The sequence below is a fragment of the Odocoileus virginianus genome, chromosome 2, assembly GCF_023699985.2.
Source record: "Odocoileus virginianus isolate 20LAN1187 ecotype Illinois chromosome 2, Ovbor_1.2, whole genome shotgun sequence".
Taxonomy (NCBI): domain Eukaryota; kingdom Metazoa; phylum Chordata; class Mammalia; order Artiodactyla; family Cervidae; genus Odocoileus; species Odocoileus virginianus.
The window spans coordinates 16323844-16333259 of record NC_069675.1 but is presented as its reverse complement, the minus strand read 5'-3'; the positions used below and the strand labels follow the sequence as shown (position 1 = coordinate 16333259).

Below are 9416 nucleotides of genomic sequence, written 5' to 3'. Positions count from 1 at the left end.
TTCTAAAAGTACATTCAAGTCTCAGTTCAGTTCAGTTCAGTTGCTCAGTCATGTCCGACTCTTTGCCACCCCATGAACCACAGCACACCAGGCCTCCCTGTCCATCACCAACTCCCGGAGTCCTCCCAAACCCAAGTCCATTGAATTGGTGATGCCATCCAACCATCTCATCCTCCGTCATCCCCTTCTCCTCCTGCCCCCAATCCCTCCCAGCATCAGGGCCTTTCCAGATGAGTCAGCTCCTCGCAGCAGGTGGCCAAAGTACTGGAGTTTCAGCTTCAACATCAGTCCTTCCAAAGAACACCCAGGAATGATCTCCTTCAGGATGGACTGGTTGGATCTCTTTGCAGTTCAAGGGACTCTCAAGAGTCTTCTCCAACACCATAGTTAAAAAGCATCAATTCTTCAGTGCTCAGCTTTCTTTATAGTCCAACTCTCACATCCATACATGACCACTGGAAAAACCATAGTGTTGACCACATGGAACTTTGTTGGCAAAGTAATGTCTCTGCTTTTTAATATGCTATCTAGGTTGGTCATAACTTTCCTTCCAAGGAGTAAGCATCTTTTAATTTCATTGCTGCAATCACCATCTGCAGTGATTTTGGAGCCCAGAAAAATAAAGTCAGCCACTGTTTCCACTGTTTGCCCATCTATTTGCCATGAAGTGATGGGACTGGAGGCCATAATCTTAGTTTTCTGAATGTTGAGCTTTAAGAGAACTTTTTCACTCTCTCTTTCACTTTCATCAAGAGGCTCTTTAGTTCTTCACTTTCTGCCATAAGGGTGGTGTCATCTGCATATCTGAGGTTATTGTTATTTTTCTCCCGGCAATCTTGATTCCAGCTTGTCCTTCCTCCAGGCCAGCGTTTCTCATAATGTACTCTGCATATAAGTTAAATAAGCAGGGTGACAATATACAGCCTTGACATCTCAACTTCTCATAAAATAAAATGTGCTCTCAGCTTGTGAATAAAAATAATTAAAAAAAAACACTTTACTGTTGAATTTCAGACAGAATTGTAAAATACAGAGAAAGCTTGCTAACATATTCTCAGGATCCTTTTTAGGACAATCGTATGATTTCATGTTTCAAATATTTCCCTCAAAGTTATTAAAACATGAAACATAAGCAGAAGACCTTTATGTTTGCCTTATTTGTGCTTCTATTCTTTGAGATTCTTAACAACTGTGAATTCTTAAGGATAGGGAATGATTACCTGGGGAGCCCAGTGTGATAGCCATTTGTACAGAAAAGTGAAAGTCATTCAGTCCTGTGATTCTTTGTGACCTAATGAACAATACAGTCCATGGAGTTCTCTAGGCCAGTATACTAGAGTGGGTAGCTGTTCCCTTCTCCAAGGAATCTTCCCAACCGAGGAACCAAACTGGGGTCTCCTGCATTGCAGGTGGATTCTTCACCAGCTGAGCTACCGGGGAATCCCTTACTTGTACAGAGGGACTTGGGAACAAGTCGCTTCGGCTACACTGATGGCCACCGTGCAGCAGGTGTTGATGGCCTCAGGCATCACCTGTGGCTTTAGGGTAGAAGAAACAGTTGGAGATGATGTTAGATGGGACCAGAATCCTGTTGTAAATGCCTAGGTTTGGTGCAAATGGAGAAAAGAGGTGGATTTTCATTAGTACTTTTCTCCAGATGAATTGTTATTTAGTGAGCCATCAGTTGTTACCTATGTGCTCACTAAAACTTCAGTAAGTTCTAGAGTAACTAAGGCAGAAGTTACTATTGGCTCACTGGCCCAAACATAATTTACAGGGAATAAGTCAACTTATATATGATTATATGAGGTCCTAATCATTGATAAAAATAAAAAAAAAAAATCAGTGGCAGCATGCATATGCCTTTCTCACTGTGATTTCCTACATATTTTTCAAGGTGAATATGCCAAACTCAGAAAAAATAGAAAATAAAGCTCATTTATCTCACAAATGGAAAAAAAGAATTTGCAAAAGCAAAAAAAAAAAAAAATTCTCTTTAACTTTCTTTTTTTTTTTTTTTTAAGAATTGGGGAGTCATTTTAATATTTACAAGGACCAAATCAGCAGAACAAGATTATATCAGATAGGCTGTGTACAGTAGCTGCGGCTTATAAAACATACCAGTAATTTGTACCTGGTGAGTATAAAGAGAACCATGGTAGGATTCAGGTGTCTTTACAACCAAGGGAGTACACACGGCATCAACAAATTAGAGGACAAAAACATTCACATTTTCTACATTAAAAAAAAAATTACAGATCTCACAAATGTCTTTGAAGACAAAAAAAAAAAAATTATAGTCCTTTGAAGGATGGGAAAGAAGAAATCTGAAATGGAACTCTTAATGTCAAAGAGTTTTACTTCACAAGACCAATTTTCTTGGCTTCTGTTTCATATATCAATAATCTCCACATCTTGACTATAAAAACTTCTGCTTCTTCATCAAGTACCATGGCAACATCATCTAAAATGCTCTGAGGTGAACTATGAGCCATAACCTTAGAACAAACAAAATCAACTAACGTAGCTTCTTCTTCACCTACATATTCTATGATTTTTTTATTAATCCATGGTCTAATTCGTTGTTCCATCAATATAGAATCCACAATAGACCAATCCAGGGGATAGGCAAACAGCTCCGGCTTGGCTGTGGGGATTTTCTCAATGAGACTTTTAATGTGCTTGCGCTTTTCTTCCGTGTTTACAGTGCCTTTGGCAGCATGCTTATCATCTTCACTATAATCCAAGGGAACCAGTTTCCTTTTCCGAGGTACATCATCACTGTCTTCATCCTCAGATTTGTTAAAGACACTATCTACCGGGAGCTTCTTTCTTTTCACAGAATTAGGTTGACCAGGACTATTGGAAGCACCCAGTTTAAGACTTAGTCCTATTTTTGGCCTATGCTCTTCAAGTTGTTGTTGATCTGGTGAATTTTCGTGAGGAATAATAATACCACAGGGAGACTCATCCCCAGGAGTGTTGGGAGTTGCATTGCCGCTGGCAGAGGAGACGGATGGGGCAGAACTGATGGGCCTCAGAGTTGGTTTGAGACAAGGTTTTTGCTCTGGCTCCTCTTCTTCTTCCATGGGTTCCTCACGTTTTTCTTCTTTTTCTTGCTTTTCTTCTTCCTCTTCCTCAGATTCTGGTTCTTGCTTTATCTGTGGTTGTCTGCGCCTCTCAGCCTCTTGTTCCATCCGCTGGAGCTCTGCATCTGGATCCGGGTGCCCTTCTGCCAGAAGGCGCTGCCTGATTTCCTCCAGCTCTTCTTTCTCTCTCTTCCTATCCCGTTCATCCGCTTCCATTTCCTTTTCCCTATCACGCAATCTTTTCTGAAGAGCACTTCCTCTGTAATATTCGGGATCATCTCTATCATCATCATAGTCTTCTAAGAATTCTTTTAGTCGTTTAGCTTCTTTTGCCATTTCTCTTCTTCTTTCTTCTTCTCTTTCAGCCTCTTTTTCATACTCTCGGGTTTTCTTTCGTTCTCTGATTTCCCAATTCTTAAGGCGCTCTTGATAGGCAGCCTCCTTCTCTCGGAGCTTTCTTTCAAGTTTTCTTCGTTCATATGCATCTTCTTCGTCTTCTTCTCGATCTCGCTTCTTGTCTTTCTCTCGCTCACGTTCCCGTTCCCTTTCTCTCTCTCTCTCTCTCTCTCGCTCACGCTCCCGCTCTCGTTCCCGTTCTCTCTCTTTCTCTTTCCCTCTCCCGTTCCCTTTCGCGATCTCTGCTCTTTTCTCTTGATCGACTCCGATCCTTATTCCGATCTGAGCTCCTTTCTCGATCGCGGTCCCGATCTCGCTCTCGATCCCGGTCTCGATCTCTCTCTTTCGTCCGGTCACGATCCCTATCCCGTTCTCGTTCCCGCTCCCGTTCTTTCTCCTTTTCTTGTTCACGTTCTCTTTCCCTTTCTCGTTCCCGTTTTCGCCTTTCTCGTTCCCTTTCACGCTCCCTCTCTCTTTCTCTCCGTTCTTTCTCAATTTCCAGTCTTTCTTTTTCCTTTTTGCCTTTCTCTTCTTCCAGTTTCTTGTGTGTGTCTCTGAATTTGCTGATCTCTCGAGATATCAGGTCTCTCTTGTCTTCTTCCATTTCTATAGCATTTATATCCTCCTTAGTGATGAGTGGATAAGGGATCAGTGGGGCCACGGGAAATCTACGAAAGATGTCCTCCTTCTTTTCCTTCTTCTTCTTCCTGGGGTGAGAGTCAGATTCTTCTGAGGGGGCATTGAGCTCACTGGAGTATTCCCGTATTAAAACTTCAGTGGCCCCTTTGATCATCTGATCTCTTCTCTTTGTTTCTTCATCTAAGGCTTCTTCGTCATCATTAGTGACAGTTTCTGGCCTGGCATTCCCATTAGAAGCTTTCTTCTTTGCTTTCCATTCATCTAGCTGTGCCTTTGTCTTTGCATCAACTTTAACAAGTAACTTCTTCTCTCCAATCTGCAGGTCATGCAATAACCTGAGTGCACGGAGTGTAGATTCTGGTTCCTTATACTCACAGAATCCAAAGGCTTGAAGTTTTCCAGATGCACCCTGGACTCTCTTCCAGCTCAAAACCAAGCCACATTTAGCAAGGAGCTGTCTTATAAGCATGTCTGAGGCTTTCTCAGAAATGTTGCCAACAAAAATTGTAGTGGTGGGACCACAGTTTTCATCATTTTCTTTAGCCTTCAAGCCTGGATGATCCTTTCTTGCTCCCAAATGCTTTCCAACCATGGACACGGTGGGTACTAAGACAGTTGGAGCAGGACCCATAATGCTCATCGGTACAGGAATCATTGGGGTCCCTGGAGGCAAGGGTGGTGGAAAGCCAGGAAACTGTGGGGGTGGGATCCCTGGTGGGAGTGCTGGGATTCCCATCAGAGGGCAATTCAAATGAGGGGGAAAAGACATTCTTACTGCAGCAGTCCGCCCCTGAGGAAACGGCACTGTCTTCGCAGTCTTCCGGGCTCCAGGTTACGAGTGGGCTCCACCAGTTCCAGATTTCTGCGCACCGCTATTCGGGAGACTGGGCCCAAAGCGCCTACTCGCACAGGCTGCAAAACACCGCCGCGCTGCACGGGGAGCTTCTGGAGGTCTTCCTAGTGCCCGGCGTGCATTGCGGCCAGGGGCGTGGGGGGGAGGATCATAGAGAAGAGCGCGTCTTTAACTTTCTTATTTACATATTCTAGACTGACTCTATGGTATATTTATTTCCAAAATGCTTTTTTCTCCTTTTATTCACTTAATGTATCTTACTGTCACAGCATTCTGTATACACAGAACTGTATATTTCTATGTATAAATTCACAGAACTATAAATACTTTTCCAGGTGCAAGACTTAAAAATTTATAATTATTCTTATACAACTAAGGTTTTGTAGTGAAATTGCTGATAAAAACATTCATTTAAAAGTACATTCAAATGTACATCAATATAAATGATATAACAATGTATATTTATATCTACATAATACAATATCTGATAATGCAACATATTATAGTTGATGTGTGTGTGTGTGTGTGTGTATGTGTGTGTACATATATATATAGCCTTTGAGATATATATATATATATAGGCTCAGGTTAGAGACAAAATCCAGTCAGTAGAAAAATGTCTTAAATGTATCACCAAGCCTCATTTGGTAACAATAGTGATGTGTGACAGCACTTAATGAAATATCATATATTTTCAATTAAAATTCTATATACTGGAAGTTTACTTAAATTGTTTTCAAATCTAGAGCTCAGTGAGGCATCAGAAAATGAACTATGTGCTATTTTGAAGCATTCATGTGAACTCTCAATCATTATTTTTCATTATTAAAAAAACTACTCTTCCACAAATAGTAAATATTGAGAGAAATGAGTGTCTTATACTACATCTATTTTTATTTAAATTATTTATCTATTTCTGAAGAGTCAAAGGAAAATTAAACTTCATCAAAAGTCCTATTCATGCTTTCCAAACCAGAATTAATAGCCTGTCATTTCACTTCTGCTGTTCGTTCGATTCTGTGATTATGGAACAGCAGTTCTGTGATTTGTCTCTTCCATTGTGGGCAGCTGATTGTGTACTGCAGGTAGTTGATATGTCTGGAAGGAAAGTTATCGTCAGTGCATTGTGGAAATTGGGGGTACAGAATCCTTGCCAGTTACTATCTGAGTATCAGAAAAGGCACACAACACATCCAGCACCTCCTTTTACTTGTCACAGTTATAAAAGCAGTAGACATACACATTTTATAAGAGATCAATTAAATTCTTCAAACAATTCCTTTAGATGGAATTGGCAGACTCCAGATTATCATTATGAGGTCATTCAGAAAAGGAAAGTGCTATTTTACATAAAAGTGTTTTCATTTATTTTTATTATGTGTGTGTTCTCATATATTATCAAGTTAATGGCTCTAGGAATTATTAAATTAGTAGATTTTTGTGGTGGTTTAGTCACTAAGTTGTGTCCAACTCTTGCGACCCCATGGACTGTAGCCTGCCAGGTTCCTCTGTCCATGGGGATTCTTCAGGCAAGAATGCTGGAGAAGGTTGTCATTTCCTTATCCAGGGGATCTTCCCAACCCAGGAATTGAACCCAGGTCTCCTGCATTGCAGGCAGATTCTGAAATGTTGCTGAGCTATGAGAGATGCCGGGATTCTTTGCCTCTGGAGGAGAGGAATTCAATCCAGAGCCAGTGATGGGCTTGATCACTCAGAGCTTTTGTGTAAAAAGTTTTATTAAAATATGAAAGAGATAGACAAAGCTTTTGACATACAAATCAGAAAGGGGCAGAAAGAGTGCCCCCCTGTTAGCCTTTAACAGTATGTTATATACCTATCAGCAGGCTGTTAATTAGAGAAAGGAAATGTCTCAAAACTCAGAGTGGCACCAGGCCCCTCATCCACAACATACACTTCGAGATAATATTGGCACAAGGTGACTCATCCCAGGCCATAGATGACTGACATAAATCTTGAAGAAAGGCAGTCTTCCAAGTAAATATATAGTTTTATTAACATAGATTAGGAGAACAAGGTATGAATAAAACATACTGGTTTGTTGAGCCTTTATCAATGAAAGACAGAGTCTAGGGTAAATACATAGTTCATTAACATAGCTTAAGAAAACATTTCCATAAGAAAAACCCACTGGTTAGTGCAAGATTTGAGAAAAGTTAAGTTCAGGTGGAACCAGGTGTCCTCCTGGTAACACAGAATTTTAAGAGAAATCTTTTAATTTTGTATAGCAAAGGGAAAAAAATCTGACACTTGTAGTTTGTTTCCTCCTGCCACTTAAGAGAGAGAGAAAAAAAGTCTGACACTTGCAGCCTATTTCCTCTGTTTGAAGACCCCTTGCCTTCATGTCTGTTACCCTCTCAATTCTTTACCAATTGAGCTCCAAGGGAAGCCCGGCTAAGTAGATTTTGGCATCTGCTTATTTCTCTATTTTTCAATTGCATAGTCAATTTATTTAATTGCCTCCACATTTGGAGTTTTTAAGAAATAATATCACCATTTAATTGGGTAGGTTCCATAGGCTTGGCAAAATCCATCAATATCCATTCATTATTATTTGGTCTTCATAATATTTTTGGTAAAATTGGGCTTACGTTATTTTACCAACAAAGGACCTAAAACTCAGAGAAAGTATATGACCTATTTCAAGTGTGTACTGCCTTTTTAAAAGCTGTAACTAAATAGAATTTTCCTATTTATCCTAAGATGATCTTTCTATTCTACAATATGGCTACCCATGATGATATTTCTCCATGAATTCTACAAAATAAAAGTAAAAATAAGAGCAGTTACCATTTTTCATCATTTGACTTGGGCTGTTAGTACACCAGTAGTTTGGATAATAGAGTAATCACCTAATACATGGATTATTATAATTTTTAAAATTACCAAAAATAATCTGATGGTTGTTGCTAGACACTAGTCAGCTGATATACTAGTTAAGAAACATTCACAAACAAGACTAAAGGGAAACTGAGGCTGGAATACTACTGAAGACACTTTTCTTCAACTACTTGTCACCCAACTTCTTATCTTCCTCAACTGTTATTCCAGCATCCATAATTATCTTGAACATTGACGAGGGGTAGATGAGGTTCCTTCCTGCTCCATCACAGAATGTATTTTGTCCCTACTAAGAAGTCAGATATGTCAGTAACAACTTAAACCAGCACACCTTTATTTATGCCAATGCATTCTGACATATGGCCTTCGGTGGTGGCTCTGTAGTAAAGAAGCGACCTGCCAAGCAGGAGACGGGGGTTTGATCTCTGGGTCAGGAAGATCCCCTGGAGAAGGAAAAGACTGAGAAATCCCATGGAAAGAGGAGCCTGGCAGGCTAAAGTTCATGGGGTCAAAAAAGAGTTGGGCACAACTTAGTGGTTAAACAACAAACAATATTTTGGTGTATATTATCTCATTTAATCCAAAGAAAATCTTTGTGAAATAAGTGAAGATAAAAACCACATTTGGGAGTGAGAGAAACCACTGAAGCTTGGCAAAGTGAAATAATTCCCTTAAGGTCTCATAGCTCATGTAAGAGGCAGGTGAAATAAATAAAAATAAATAAATAAATAAAAATAAATAATTCATTTATTTTTACTCCAAATTCAGCATTTTTGAATCACATCTGTGAGACTATATAATTTATGAACTTTCCCTGAAAATATTTTTTTGCTTCTTCTATCCTCTCAGGAGAAGCGACTAGGAGTTCATTGTCCCTGGGATATTGATTGCATGAAGGGTTTCTTTTCTCTCTCAGGTGGACACAAATGGGAGGCCAAGACCTGTTATATATTTTCCTTTCCCATCAACTAAAATGGTAATATGTAGGCTCCTTCGATGAGAAAAATGCAAGCATGAGGCCAAGTGGGATAGGAAACAGATTTTGTACAGTTTGAAGCCTATATGACTTGAGTGGCTCTTCTTAAGAAAAATAATTCAAAATTACAGATACAAATTAGATATTCAAGCAAATGTTTGTTTAAAACAGGAAGTCTCAAACATATCACAAATTAAAAAAAAAAAACTTGACAAACTATAATATGCAGAAAACTAACATATCATTAGTATTAATTAACACATGTCTAAAATACTAGTTCCCTACATTCTCTGGCTGACTATCTTTTCCCTCTTCAGATGATAAGGATTTTGTCATATGATTTTCAATAAAGAAAGAAAAAAATGATTGTGAATCTCCTGGAATGTTTTTTTTTTTTCTCCCCACTCACAAACTTGGGAGCCAAACCTCACAAAGCACATTCATAATGAAATATGCCCTCTGGCCTCCATCTTGGATGAGTGGGCACAGTAGGTAGGATGACCCTTCTACATCAGAAGAGTTTAAAGTCTAGTCAGTGCTCGATAAAGGAGGAGCTCAGAAACAGTAGCTTAGAAAACCTTGCAGGTAACAATTTAACCTGAAC

The 9416-nt window shown here is 39.5% G+C and overlaps 1 pseudogene; it reads right to left on the bottom strand.

Moving 5' to 3' along the window:
* Positions 1–2001: 2001 nt before the first annotated feature.
* LOC110132941 (RNA-binding protein 25 pseudogene) lies at positions 2002–4958 on the bottom strand (annotated as a pseudogene).
* Between the last annotated feature and the right edge of the window lie 4458 nt (positions 4959–9416).